This window comes from Notechis scutatus, chromosome 2 (assembly GCF_049901735.1).
Source record: "Notechis scutatus isolate UNSWTSFEM ecotype Mainland chromosome 2, rNotScu1.2, whole genome shotgun sequence".
NCBI classification, from domain to species: Eukaryota; Metazoa; Chordata; class Lepidosauria; order Squamata; family Elapidae; genus Notechis; species Notechis scutatus.
This window is the reverse complement of record NC_142010.1, coordinates 30,110,858-30,126,676: the sequence shown is the minus strand read 5'-3', so window position 1 is coordinate 30,126,676 and position 15,819 is coordinate 30,110,858. Positions and strand designations below refer to the sequence as shown.

General features: G+C 40.0%; 1 protein-coding gene across 2 annotated transcripts in view; it reads left to right on the top strand.

Moving 5' to 3' along the window:
• The first annotated feature begins 225 nt into the window (after nt 1-225).
• FHIT (fragile histidine triad diadenosine triphosphatase) overlaps nt 226-15,819 on the top strand; it is a 964,256-nt gene continuing 948,662 nt past the window's right edge. For both annotated transcript variants that reach the window (XM_087954523.1, XM_087954522.1), the window contains exon 1: nt 226-1,830. The gene's annotated coding sequence lies outside the window, so the exon portion shown is untranslated. The remainder of the gene's footprint in view (nt 1,831-15,819) is intronic.

Sequence of the window (15,819 nt, the reverse complement as noted above, 5' to 3'; positions counted from 1 at the left end):
ACCACTCTCAGCCACGAGAGAGCTTCATTTCACACCCTACAGAAGTGCTACCAGGAGAGCCAACTAACATTACTGCACTAAATGGATTAATGGACTGATGACTAATGCCTAAGGGCAAAAGATTTGCAGAAAGCCGCATCCGTGGCAGCTTTCATATTCTCTGGTTTTACTTCAGTTTTTTTACTTTGGATCTCGAGACAGTAATAACAGAAAGCCGAAGGGTTGATATATTATTGTTTGATTTGGGGAGGAAAATTCACAATAACAGGTAGAAGTGAAAATTGATACAATTTTTTTTTCTGTTTGATAATCTATACTAGTAGAGAAACATTCCAGTCTATGATTTGGTTAAAAAAAAAACTGTGAAAAATCTGCATCTGTTTTCATTCACAACTTTCCCTAACATATGGAGCTTTTGAACACAACTTCCCCCTCAGTACATAACTGTTAATGTAAATTCCTCAAGCAATTTCCATAATGCCATTCTTGATTGGGCAAATGTTCTCACTGTAGACTTTTTATATCTGAAGTTCCCTGATGTAACCCTTTTATTGTTTTAATATAACTGTGTTTTTTGGTACCAAACTTTCAAAGCATTCATAATCTTTTAGATAAACCATTTTAAAAAGGAAATGGCTTTTTAATGTGCTTTTTTAACAAGGAATATCTTATGATAGAAAGAGAATCAGATTAGTCACATGAAAGACCCAAAGATGCTTAAAGTCCTTCTTCCTACAACAAAGCATATCTTGAAGTTTCTGTTATTAGCAACTTCCTGAATATGGATATGATTTTCTGAAAGATTTATGAGCTCCATTCAAGTGAACTCTTGAGTGCTGCCACAAAGTCCTAAAAGCATATGAGTTTCATATGCTTTCCAGATTTCAATTAGCAATAATCACATCTCAGATAAACCTCATTGGCTTTAACATTGGCATCTGCAGTTTAAAGATTTCAGTCACTGGGTTTTATTAAGGGATCAACATAATATTCTTGCAGAGAAGATTGTGTTTAGCAGACTGTGTCCTAACTCAGGGTTGTTGTTTTTTTGTTCCCCAAATAGACTTGCTGTGGTCATAAATGTTCTTTGGTTGTCCTCTTAGGCTATTTGAAAAATAAAAACACAGCTATCTCCCTAAAACAAAGAGACCTTTTGTGCAAAACCAACTTTCAGAAGTAAACTGGATTTGCCTTGCCTTAAAAAACAACATTATATCGCCTAAGAAAGAACTTCTCAAACAGCCAAGCCAACTTAACCGAGGGGTATTTTACCTACGAGTGAAATAGAGAGCGAGATGTGTTTTTTTTTAAAAAAACCGGATAAAATTTGTTTTCTGTCAAACTCAGAAAAGCACCAATGCACGTGGGCTCAATCATACATGATCCCCATTGCTTTATGCATAAACACTTAAGGCCCATATTGATATAAATCATTATAAAGGGATTTCAAGCTACACCCCTTAGCGTCTGATCTTTTGAAGAAGAAAAAACCGCCTATGACTTGAAGCCCAGAAATGCCGAATAAACCCGGTTACAGTTCAGAAACGAAACCCTCTGAATTGTGGTGGGGCTGGGAGTCCCATATAAAGCGTGGAGCTGCTGCGTCACTGCGTTTTCCGGGGCACCAGTCTTCGGCAGCGCTGCAAAACGTTTTGCCTCTTTGATCCGTCCCGCAGCTGCAGAGGCAACCCAGAACAAACTTTTCCCTCGTTACGTCAGCAGCTCTTTTCTTGCTCGTTATTAACAGAGACTTCCGGTTACCCTCGGCCCAAAGCCTCCGGGTTCTCCTTTACTTGGCCATCAGCCCAGGAGCTAAAAGCGCAGCAAAAGGTAGGCTCGATCAATGCACTCAGACGTTTCTCCCGGCACGACCGGCTCTTGCTTTCTCACCCGTTTATTCGGCCCGTTTAGCAAATGGTTTCCCGTCCGGTTGCTTCAGAAACAGGTGCCGTCGTGTCAGGAAAGCAATGCAAGAAAGCGTGTTTTGGGCGGGGAGACGGAGCAAGGCGCTTTTGCAAAAAGCCCCGGAAACTCTTGCGCGGGCTTTGAAAGGATCAAAGGGCGGCGGGAGGGGCCAGGATGCGAGGTGGGCGGGGCCAAAACCTAAGTGGGTAGGGCGACCTGTATTCAATTCAAACTTTTATTGTCGGTGTACTCAATGTGTGCAATGAGATTGGCTAAGCCTCCCTTAGTGCACCCTCCCTCCCCAAATTCAATGCAACTCACAGTGAAAGACAGAAAAATCGCATACCCAGTGAATCCTACTAACAAACACACAATCCTATTGCACCAATGTGAACATATGGCACGTTGTACGGGCCCTGCAAGTCAACCATACTTTGTTGTTATGAGATTATTTCGCATCCTGGAGTCTGACAGCCCACGGATAAAAACTATTCTTCAGCCTATTGGTGCGACTGGCTATGCCTCTATCTCCTATCCGATGGTAGGAGAATAAAGAAGTGCTGACCAGGGTGTGAGTCCCTGAGGATTTTCCTCACTCTTCTAAAGCAGCAAGCCCTAGCGATGTCCTCTAGTGCAGTGGTTGCCAACCAGTGGGCCGGGGACCACTGGTGGTCAGCAAGAAAATTTTGGTGGTCCGCAGAGAAATGTCACCTGCAAAGCAATTAATCCGGGCTGTGCGGAAACACAAGGCTTGCGTTGCTTGCATTGCGAACAACAGGTAGTGAGGGGAGGGGGGAAAGGGCGGAGGGGGGGAACTTGCCCCACTCACCCCACACGCCTCACCTGACCACCGGGCTGTTTCTTTCCTCTTCTTTCTTCTGCTTTTGGCTGCATGCAAAGAAAGCAGCAAAAGTCTTTCTTTCTCTCCCCCAAACTCCACCAGAAATGAATTTTTGGGACCCTGCAAGGCCTCCTGCTCCAAAAGGCTGTGCCAGCGCAAAAAGTCTCACAAAGACTCATTTCTGGTGGAGTTGGGGAGAGAAGAAAAAAGACTTCTGCTGCTTTCCTTGCGTGAAGCCAAAAGTCAGTCTCTCTCTCTCTCTCTCCCCACCCCCAGATTGGAGTTGGAGACGGTATCCTGTGTTCCCAAATAAAGAATGATCGATCGGTAGGAAAACGGGGTGGGGAATTTTCCTGCAGACTTTTTTGGGGGATTTGCCCAGGATCTCTGGTCCGCGGGATTTAAAATTAGGTTGGCGACCCCAGCTCTAGTGTATCCTTGCTCCCTTCCTAAAAAAAAGCAAGTTATTCTAGTTTAGGCAATTCTACTTCTGCAGTGGTAAAGCACGGAGTGCAATTCATTTTCTTTCCCCTGTATCCCCCCAAAAAGGCAAGGAAGTCCGGAATGGTACATTGGATCTTCTTCTTTTTTTAAAAAAACAAATTTTATTCAGTTTTTCACATTAAAAACAAAAATCTCTTTTTAGTGGACAACATATTTTCGGGTCATCACCTTTACATACAAATATGACAGCAATTATACATTCATATATGCATACTTAATTCTATTATTACCTTTTCCATTCCAAATGTTCAGTAAGGAGAGAAACAAACACATTAATTCTAGCCTCTTTCATTAATCTCAATCGAAACATCTTTTTGTTTGATTTCAATTATTTCAAATATAATCCTTTAATATTTATTTTAAAAATAAAGATAAACAATATGTGTTTGCCTAATAATAATAATATAAAAGAAAGTTACCAATGTCTCTCCTTGCTTTTAATAGTCTATATTAACTTATTAATTTAGTTGGTTCTTTAGTCTGCCATATTCCCTTTCCATTACACATTCTTTTTATGAATTCTAGATTAATACAAATTTTAACACTAAAAAAAAACAAGTATAGGTTTCCTCCTTTTACTGTTTTGAGTGTGACACCTCAATGATTAAAATATACCTTTATTCCCTGATCTTGATTTCCAATAAACCATTATTTTTAAGAAGTTACAATAATAATCATTACATCTTTTCATTTGGATTCCGCAGCATATTTCCCCCCCTTGATTTTTAATAAGTTATCAGTATTTATATTACCCTATTTTCTAAATATTTTTAATTGCAGAAATATTCTTATTACCCCTTGTCACCCTGCAGAATCCCCTTTTATCTCTGAAAAAACAATTTCTTTTCAACATTTTACTATTTCCGTATTTCTTTATTTCATTCACCTGTTTCTTACTGCTTCTCCTCCCCCTCTTTCCCCCCATATCTTTTCTCATTTCAGTTTATATCCCTCTCTTTCTTAATATCTTCCTTTCCCCTTTTCTGCTGGGTCTTTCTGCCTTTCCTGACTTCACAGGTATTCCCCCTTTTGATTGCCTTCTTAAGTCTCAACTTTTTAACCTTTTTAACCTTCCTTCTTTCCCCACTTCTTTGTAGTGTTCTTTGTGTTAATTGTCTATTTAAAATGTCTTCTCCTTGAATCCTCCTCTTGAATCGTCCTCTTCCTCTGAAGCTCTTTCTTCTTGTTCTTCAATCGCCATTTAAATTTTTTCTAACACAGAGCAAAGTGATTTGCCTCTTTCCTGTAGTAATTCTCTCATATTTTTAAGTTCCATTTTTAATTTCCAAAGAGATATCATCATTACACACTCTTATATTTTATAATCATTAAAGTCCACAAAAAACACTTATACTTTCCTTCTTTCTTCTTTCAATTTTCTAAAGTTCTCAATTGTTCCAGCCCAGGGTCTATACCAAAAACATCCATCAATCCCACAGTCAGTCTTTTCTTGCTTTTTTCTTTATTCTAGTTCTGCTTTCACTTTCTAAGATTCTTACTTTGTTTCAATATTTCTTTAATATTATATCCACACAAGTTCATTCAGAAACAGGATGCTTTCCCTTGTTTGAGCTCAAGTTTTTGACAAAAGGTGGCACTCTCCATTATACAAAGTCTTCACCCTTTTCCCCTATTTTTTTATTTAGGGTTTTTCGAACCTCAACATTCCAGCACAGTCCAGTCTCCAATTTGTAAACTTGATTATTATTATTTTTTGACAATCTTAAGTTCAGCGTTATTTTATGCTTGTTTATTCCCAAAATATTTTAGTCCAATTTAGTTAAATCTTTAGTTCCAGCTTCTTCCTTTCCCGGTTCGAAGCCCCGCTTAGCTGTCAAAAATATTTTCCTTTTTCCCCCCTGTCCCTTGTAATTTCACCGCTCACTTTTCTTTTTTTAAAAATTCCATGTTACCTTAATCCCGGGGTACTTTTGTTTAGTTGTATTGCCCAGTTGTCCCGGTTCAGATGTTATCCACCTCTTTCTTCCCTCCTGCACAAATCTTAATCCAGCTGAGTCCTCTTCAGGGTGGCCATTTTAAACCACCACTGCAGTCGTCTTCAGGGGGAAAAAGACCAAGCCCAGGGGGGGAGATGCGGCTCCCCTCAACCTGGCTTGCGGCTTCCCCTTACTCCGCTGCCCCTCCAAGGCAGCTTCAGCCCCTAATCGTAATAATCGGGGCTCTCCAACGAAGGAGCACGGACCATGGCTGCAGAGAGTCACGATCTACGGTCCGTCAGCGAGGAGGCTCCGCTGGATCTTCTTGTCATGGGGAGTGGGTTGAACTAGAAGACCTCCAAGGTCCCTTCTGATTCTATTGTTCTACCCCCAGTCTTGCAAGTAAAGACCCCCTCTTTGTCACCATGCGTTGCATCTCTGACAGGACTTTGATTGCATGGAAGATGCTGCTGTTTTGATTTTATGAAATGCCCTCCTTCTGCCCTTCCACCCTCGAATCTTTCTGGGGATCTATTTCTCCCCAACGTAAGATCATGCCTATTTTTATGCTTTGGGTCTACTGATCCCTAGGGAGAAGGACCACTGCGTCTGTCCTTCTTGAAAAAGTCCTTTTCCCTATGTCTACCTGACTGTCCATGTTGTCCATCTTCCATTTTGCTGATTCAACTTGGAGAGACTTAAAGAAAATAGAAGTTACATGAAAAAATCTGGACATTAAGAAAAAAAAAACTACACGGCATTTAATTTTTTTTTTCAATCACACAATCAACCCACCACTGGACAACAACAATAGTATTTCAGATAGAAGGAAATGATTCTGGTTTTGTGCTAACAGTCATGCCAAATTGTCACCCAATGCCATAGGATGGTGGCTTTTCTATATGGAGCAGAAATCATTTTTTTTTTAGTTCCTAAGATAGAGGTTCAAAGCAGTTTCAATGTATAACTTCTACCTGTCCTGACATATTTTGCTCCCTCCTGTTCTCATCTGACTGAACGATTGATGTTAAATATTTTTCTGGCATATTGTTACAGTTGTCTTGTGGTGAGAGCCCTTTAGAAAGGATGGGCCAATTGAGGTTTTTTCAGGTGTTTTTCCTTTGGACAGACAAAGACAGCATTGGATCCTGGGAAGGAATTATTGAATCAAAAGATGTGTATGTGTCATTCTATTGCTTTGTTCATTTCTATCCTTTCTTTGGCATACTGATTCCAAAAGCATCTGCTCAAGTTTTTTTTTTTGTTGTTGTTTGGAGGGGCAAGCTTGTATATATGTTTGAAATTGTGGAATATGAAGAAAACACAAAAATCAAATTCAGCAAAATGCAAATTAAAAGCCACAAATGGTACTTAGCATAAAAACAAAGAAATTAAGGGGCTTGGCTGTTTTTTTTTACCCCCGTTGTATATTTTTTTTTAGAAGTGGTGAAACATAGCTTTGTGTCACAAAGAATCAGCACAGATATATGGCTTTAAAAGCCATTATACATAGAAAATCTAGAAAGAGCTACCCCTGATGAAGTTGAAGTCTATAAGATCTCATATTAAGCTGTCCCCATTTAAAAAGTTATGGGACAGATAACGTAGCTGTGTTGTTCTTTGGGCCTCACACTGAATGAATGATGAATGAATGAGTGAATGAATGAATTCTTTATTGGCCAAGTGTGGTTAGACACACAAGGAATTTGTCTTGGTGCATATGCACCAAGTGTATATAAAAAGAAAAGAAAAGAAAAGAAAAGATACATTCGTCAAGAATCGTAAGGTACAACACTTAATGATAGTCATAGGGTACAAATAAGCAATCAAATCATACTAGGAAACAGTCAATAAAGATCGTAAGGATACAAGCAACAAAGTTACAGTCACACAGTCACAAATGGGAAGAGATGGGTGACAGGAACGATGAGAAGATTAATAGTAATAGTAATGCAGGCTTAATAAATAGTTGGACAGTGTTGAGGGAATTATTTGTTTAGCAGATTTCTATTCCATAGAAATAAATGTATCCTGCCTTGATAAATGGCGAAAATAGAGAATCAGCCATTACCAAAAATATAGTGTAGAGCAGTACTTCATAAACTTTTTCCTTCATTACCCAAAACCACATATCAATAAGGTAGTCCTTGACTTATGACATGACCTCAAAATTTATGTTGCTAAGTGGGACATTTTCCCAATTTTTCCCATTTTATGACCTTTCTTGCCACACTGGTGGCAAGTGAATTTTTATAATCGTTAAGTTACTAATGTCAGGGCTCCGGCATCCACCCCATTCAAATAATGAGTCTCTAGCCGCATCTCTTAGAGTTTAAAGAAGATTTATTAGGAGTGAACATGCTAGTGCTACCTGGGTGTAGCTGACTCTGAGACACATCATTCATTTTACCCTTGACCCCGGTCTTCCACCACTCCCTGGATGTATATTCTCCAATGGGACAGATTCATAGCCAAGAGTCATCAATCATGCTCTCCAGTAATAATCTTGTGCACCAGAAGCTTCAGCCACCTGGAAGTTATGGAATGCAGTACTTTCCCCACTCCCTTTCTGCTGGCAACTCTAAAAGACCAGACAAATATTTTTGAGTTAACAAATAACACAGTTGTTAAGTGAATCTGGCTTCCTCATTGACTTTGCTTGTCAGAAGGCCACAAAAGACGATCACATGACCCCAGGACACTGCAACCATCATAAATATGCCAAGCATTTGAATTTTGATCATGTGATCATGGTGCAATGGTAATAGGTGTAAAAAAGGGTCATAAGTCTCTTTTTTCAGTGATGTAATTTTGAACGGTCACTAAATGAATGGCTGTAAGCCGAGGACTACCTGCAAATCCTTTTTACCCAATATTGGTAAAACACTTTTAGTCAATTTAAATGTCCTTGTTGTGGTTGAGTAATGAGTTTGTGAATTGCTATCCAAAAGTAAAACCACTTTTACCTAATTTTGGGTAATATATCCAGTTTTTGGAAAACACTTCGAAATCCAAACAAGTCCAATCTAGACTAGATCCCCTATTACTTAGTTCAGGATGAAAAAGAAAAGCAGGCATACTTGCGACCTTCTTCTGGATATGTTGGCTGTTGTACGCTCAAAAAATGATTTGGAAGAAGTGCTACAAATCAAGCATGAACCTGAAGAAAAGATGATGATGCATTAATAAGCTGACTTTTAAAGCAGCATCCTTTTTCCTCGGGATCATAAGGGCTGCTTTAATGAACACAAGTGTGGTGACCCTGCTAGTTTTGAAACAGTTCTTCCAAATAATTTTTGATTTGATTTTGAATGAATTTATCACTATACTATCTACATAAATTAAAAACTCTGGTTTGCTTAAATCTACTGGTTTTTAAAAAAAATTAAAAATCAATACTTATTTAAATACTATACCTGAATGTTTTGTTTCATGAAACAATATTATGTCTAATTGTCCTTCTTGGAACTATTTTATGCATGTGTATAACTATTTACAAATGGGCCCTGCTGGCACAGTGGTTAGAATGCAGTGTTGCAGGCAAACTCTACCCACAGCCTGGAGTTTGATCCTGACCAGATCAAGGGTGACTCTGCCTTCCATCCTTCTGAGATTGGTAAAACGAGGACCCAGATTGTCGAGGGCAATATGCTGACACTATAAACCACCCAGAGAGTGCTGTAAAGCAGGGGTCCCCAACCACCGGTCCGCGGACCGGGACCGGTCCGTGGAACAAGTCCTATCGGGCCGCTGGTTTGCTGGGCGCCGCCATCTTTTTTTGATGAAAAAGTGCTTCCGGTGAGCTTTTCCGGTAGAAAGCTCACCGGAAGCACTTTTTCATCAAAAAGATGGCGGCGCCCAGCTAATGCCGGTACCGGGCCGCGCCATAAAAAGGTTGGGGATACCGGGCCGCGGCATAAGAAAGGTTGGGGATCACTGCTGTAAAGCACTGTGGGGCTAAAGTCTGAGTTCTGTTGCTATTTTTGCTTTTTATTTCTTTCTGCCAAATGTTGGTTTCAATTTAAAGCATTCTCTAATCTTGAAAACTTTAGAAAGAAGAAAGTAGGCAAGAAGGGGCCAATCTATTCCCATTCGGAAGCAAGTTTCACAGTCAAAATGCCATAGAAAACATCTTTCATTTTATCAGATTCTTCTAGTACCTTGGGAAGTACCAACCAATTTTAGTATAGGAATTAAAAGTTTGGTAGGTCCACTTAAAAAGTTAGCAATCTTCCAGATATCATAGTTTGAAAACATAGTTTGGGACTTTATAAGCACAACATTTCCTTCAAGCTTATTCACTGGAGTTTAATTTGGTGGAGATATGGCAGCTCTTAAATCCATCTCTGCAATAATTACTTTTTTTCTCAGCTCTTTCAAGCAATTTTGAATGTACTTTTAAGTTTTTTTTAAGAATCTTAATCTTCAATTGATTGGGTAGATAGCTTTTATATGGGTCCTGTTATCCTATCAAATAATGTACTGGTAGCATTATGAATTATTCAAAGAAACATTTTCTTATCTTTTGCAAGATGCTATCAATATGTAGCATTATTAAAATATTTGCATTTTATAATTCAGAGTGTTATAGGCAAATTAAACTGGCAGTTGATGTACTATCACCCCAGAAGTGCTGCAAAAATGCAGTTTGGCCATTGCATTTACCATGTGCTCAGAGTATTTTGAAAAAGCCAGTTTGTTCTAATGGTTAAGTCACCAGACTAGAAAGCAGGAGACCATAAGTCCCACCTCAAGCATGAAAACCAGCTGGGTGACTTTGGGCCAGTCACTCTCTCTTGGCCTAAATCACCTCACAAGGTTGTTGTTGTAAGGAAAATAGGAGGAGGAAAGTGGGTTGGATAAGTTTACTCCCTTGAGTTATTTATAAACACAATAAAAAAAAATACAAGCCAGAATTTTGTCATGATATACTTGTGCCATGATCCCAGGTTGTTGCAGAAGTTCACTGGGCTCTAATGAGGAAAAGGTGGTTTATGGGTCACACGTTCTTTACCTTGTTGGAGAATTTTAAGCCGTGTATAGTTTTATACATACTCTGAAAGGTTTAATTGAATTATTTCCTTGTAATTATATATAAATCGCTTTAAAATTTCATTCTAATCTTAATTGAATGGTATGCTTGCCCTGGTATTCTTTAAAAAACAGAAATGTGAGATATCAATTGCATACATGAATAAATTTAATTTTCAGAACAACTTGAACTAGTCTCAAATTCGTATAAATTATCATAAAGATTAAGGGGAAACATTCTTTTTTCCCCCTCTTCTCTTCATTATGCTTTCCAAGATATTGAGGTATGCCAAAACTGAATGCTGGCATTCCACAATAATTTAGCCATGATTCTCAAAATAGATTACAACTTATCCATATATAAAATGATAAACAGTTGTCCCATAGGATAATAAAAGTATGTACTTTTGTGCAAACTCAATACACATATATCCTATATGAAGAAATTGTGAGTCTCCAGATAGCTTTATCACAATGATAGACCATGTTGAGAGTTATCAGAAGTTTGGGGGTGTATTCTGGGGCATATCCAATTTGTGCCTATAGATAGAAAGTAACATTATTACTGCTCTTCCTTGCTCCATATTTACTGCACCAAATGTGCACCCCCATCAGCCAAATTTGCTCCCAATGTCCCTCAAATATAGGGCACATATGCTAAAAAATTATGGCAGTGGCAAATCACAGATGAGGCTCTTGTGGCTGCTTAAAAGCCTTTGAAAGAAGGTCCTTTACTAGGCCATGTTCTTGGCTCTTTTGGTTTGGTCAAGGTGCCGGCCTAGAAACGAGGAGACTGAGTTCTAGTCACCTTAGGCAAAAAAGTTGGCTGGATGACTTTGGGCCAATCAACAGAAGGCTGTGAGTTCTAGTCCCACCTTAGGGATCAAAGGTGGCTGGGTGATTTTGGGCTAATTATCAGGAGACTGTGAATTCTAGTCCCACCTTAAGGCACAAAAGCCATCTGGCTGACTTTGGGCCAATCACCAGAAGATTTTGAGTTTTAGTCCCACTTTAGATACAAAAACAGCTGGTTAACTTTGGGCTAATAACCAGGAGACTGCGAGTTGTAGCCCCATCTTGATCATGAAAGATGCCTGGGTGATGTTGGGCCAATCACCAGGAGATTCCAAGTTCTAGTTCCGCCTTAGGCATGAAAAGCAGCTGGATGAATTTGTACCAATCCAGTGGTGGGATTCAATTTTTTTTTTACTACCGGTTCTGTGGGCGTGGCTTGGTGGGCTGCTTGGTGGGTATGGCAGGGGAAGGATACTGTAAAATCTCCATTCCCTCTCCACTCCTGGGGAAGAATACTGTAAAATCTCCAATCCCTCCCCACTCCTGGGGGAAGGTTACTGCAAAATCCCATTCCCTCCCCATCCCACTAACCTGCTTTCCAGCTCCGTTCTCCTGTGCAGGGCAACAAAAGAAGACCCAGCTGATCAGCTGGGACTTGGGAGGCAGAGAATAGATGGGAGCGGGGCCAGTCAGAGGTGGTATTTGCCGGGTTCTCCAAACTACTCAAAATTTCTGCTACCAGTTCTCCAGAACTGGTCATAACCTGCTGAAGACCACCTCTGGACCAGTCACTTTTTCTGAGCCAAATGCACCTCACAGGGCTGTGGTGGTGGTGAAAATTGGAGGAGGAATGTGTGTTGGATATGAATATGGATTGGATATGAATCAAGGATATCTCCTTGAGTTATTTCTAAAAACAATAAAGGCTGGAAATAATAAAAAAATAAATTAAGAAAGAAAGTATATTTGACATCTTGCATTACTCATAAAGTAATAAAGACAGGAATTAAATAAATAAATTTGCTTCAGATAATTGTTGCTATGGGGAAAAAACAGGAGGAGGGAGTCCAAGTAATTCTCTTCTCATGACCACAACTGAGCCCAACATTTCCATTGTTAAGCAAGCCAGTTATTCAGTGAGTTTTGCCCCATTTTACAACCTTTCTTGCCACAGTTGTTAAATGAATCACTGCAGTGGTTGAGTTAGTGACACAGTTGTTAAGTGAATTACTTTCTTGGTCAGAAGGTTGCAAAAGTTGATCACCTGACACCAGGATATTGCAACCGACATAAATACATGTCTGTTGCCAAGCATCCGAATTTTGATGATCTGACCATGAAGATCCTGCAACAGGCATTAAGGGTGAAAATCGATCATAAGTTACTTTTTTCAGTGCCGCTTGTTAAGTGTGGTCGGTGGGTCCCATAGAGAGATGAGGCTTGAGTAGTGAACAACAGCTCTTTATTAAGCAAACAGATTCTGGGACCCAGCTCGCGCTCTTATAGGGCGGCGGCTGGCACCATGACAGTGATTGAGTTTGGCGCTTGGTGTTACATCGCGGCAAACCCCCCCTGCAATCAGGTTTATCATCACAAACGGCCCGGCTCTTCCGGACCATATGAGGTTACCTATTCAGTGCCACTGTAACCTTGAACGGTCACTAAATGGACGGCTGTAAGCCAAGGACTACCTATACCATGCATGCTACTTGGAGACAGGCTGTAAATTAACCAATCAAAGAAATTAAAAAATAAAGAGAAAGCGGGACTCTCGCGAAGAAGCACCAGAATATCTCTCCTCTAGTCTGCAATATTTAGACATAGAATAACAGAGTTGGAAGGGACCTTGGAGGTCATCTAGTCCAACCCCTTGCTCGAGCAGGAGAGTCTATTCCATATATTGTTAAACTCCCTTCGACCATTTTCCGCGTTGCCTTCTCTGCTGCATCCTGCAATGATGAATCCCTCAGTGGAAAAGTGAAGTAGACTAAGGCTGCAGGGAAGGGGAGTGGACAGAGAGACAGACTGATTAGGAGGCAAATCTTGAGCCCAGTAAGCATGCAGACTAGATTAATGAAGATTAGTCGGGTGCAGAGGTGGTATTCAGCAGGTTCTGACCGGTTCTGGAGAACTGGTAGCAGAAATTTTGAGTAGTTCAGAGAACCGGCAAATGCCACCTCTGACTGGTCCCACCCCCATCTATTCTCTGCCTCCCGAGTTCCAGCTGATCGGCTGGGTCTTCTTTTGTTGCCCTGCACAGGAGAACGGAGCTGGAAAGCAGGTTAGTGGGGTGGGGAGGGGAGGGAATGGGGATTTTACAATATCCTTCCCCTGCCATGCCCACCAAGCCACGCCCACCAAGCCATGCCACGCATACCAAGCCACGCCAAAGAACCAGTAATAATTTTTTTTTTAACCCCACCACTGGTCAGGTGCCAGTTCTCTTTCCCTGAATCATAATGGGGCTAGTCAAGCAACCTGAAGAAGCCTGCAACTGTAGGCCGTATTTGAGGGGGAAAATATGTTCTTCTGCATTAAATCACAATCCCGGGTGTTTTAAATGATAGTCGCTGTGCCATAATCTAAAACAAATTGCTTTTCACAAGGAGCCAGGTAAGCTTTCGCATCTCAATGCCAGAGAGACTGCTGGGTTTTATCTTACAGGAAATTCGAGCCACCTCGGCAGCCTTGCCTTTGAACTCATTTCCTTGTCCCAAAGAGAATTAGCCTCTTCGCTGGGGCTTTTGGCCCTGTGTTTATACTGAGTGCTTAAATTTGAGGAAACAATATTCTCTCAGGGGTTGGATGCCACTCCCTGCATATACAAGCCTGATGGTTTCCCCCTCACTTTCTCTTTGATCTTCCTGACTCTTAAAAAAAAAAAAGAAAGAAATCTACCACAGGATTTTTTTGTCTGCCCCTTAGCAAAAAGAAAAAATAGTGGGGGAGAGGAATTTTTAATCTGTATACTCAAGCATATGCACCAGGGCAAAAGTAACTGAATTCTTCAGCTTAATTTGAAATATCACAAGGGAAATGAATAAAAAATCCCAACCAACCAACACTCTAGCAGTTCAAAACTGCACTCTCTCACTCCATCCCACCCCGGCCCCGGGCCTTACCACTTGAGGGGGATGTAAGAGGCTAGATATACATCGAAAATTTCTGCCTGTGTGAATGAAACTATAAATAAATATACATGAAATATCTTTGGCATGTTAGACTGAATGCAGTCAGAATCCATGGCAGGTCTTATCAGGGGAAAAATAAGCAAAGCTAAAATGTAACTCCCACTGCCTGGGAACAGAAACCCCAGGTAAAAGAGGAATAGGGGAAAGTTTGAGAGGGAAAAATCTCAGAAGATGTGTGTGTGTGTGTACCTATACACTTCCATTCATACACATATATACATGTGCTGTACACACACACAGAGAGAGAGAGAGAGAGAGGGGGGGGGAATAAATAGGTGATCCTGATATAATGCAAATTTCTTTACAATTTTATAAAAAGTGAAGACCAGACTCCCGAGTCAAAGGCCCTTTTGATTCTGTTCTCATGAATTTAACACCCCAGAGTCTCCGAGGACTTGAGGACCCATTTTACAAACAAGGTAACTTAAAAGATAGTTCATTTCGTTGTGGTTAATATAAAGAATGGTTTATGACTATGCAAGCCAGCCAATTCTGGTTTATTCAATAAACTAGTTAAGCAAAGTATGGTTTAGCAGGATATACAAATACAATCCATGCTTGTAGATTAAAAAAAAAAAAAACAGAGGGAAAAAATGTTGCTCAAATGTCCAGCCAAGGACAAGTATCAAATCTTAACTAAGTCAATACATAATCAGAATTTCAATGGATGTGCGCATCTTTATTCTCCCAGCTGCTACCCTAGTTAACTTTTGTAGTTTTCTTCAGTGATCAGTTTCCTCATATTTTGAGCTGCTTTAATATTTCACAGAGAAAAAGAATTGTTCAGTATATTGGAAATCAATATTAACATCAGAACAAGTAGGGTAAAATAATTCCATGCCAGATGCTTGAGTTAGCTTGTCATTCATCTTTTGTTCTTTCTTTGAAGGTGGAGCCAGACATTTCCTTGAGATCATTAAAGCAGACCTGGTTCAATTTTTCTGCTGCCCATTAAGTTACTTATATTATATCCCCATTTACTCCGGAAAAGGCAGTCACTTGAAGTTTGAGCATTTATTTATAAGGCCTCTCCAGTGTCAGTTTAGACTAGCTTGCAACCAGAAATATATAACCGCAATCATGAAATAAAATCAATGTGCAATTAAAATTAACTGAAGGCAGTATCACAGCAGGTAATACGCTCAAGACTAAAAAAGTACCAAATGCAATACCAAAAAAATGGATTTATTCTAATTTTTCCTTAATGGAGTAAACATAGTTGTAATATATGGGGGTGACTGCAATAGGTATACATTCTATTAATTTCTCAGGAACGTGAATACCTTACAAAAGAGGAAAGAAAGCAAGAAAAAATGGATATTAAAATAAGTCCATCCTCCTGCCAATCATCATTTGACCCAAAAAATTTCCAAACAACAGTGTGGCTGGCAAAATATCAGAGCTTCACATATTATATGAGGTTAACAGGTCAAGATTATGGCCTGAGAGATTTTGCCTTGTTTCTTTTGAGGCGATAGATGGAATTGGATTTGGAGCAGAGACCCTGGCAACAGTAACTGTCCTTATCTCCAGATTAATTACTGCAACATCTTTAGAGTCAATCTGGAACTCCATGCATGCTGAATTCTGGGATGTGAAGTCCAGGTGTCAAGAC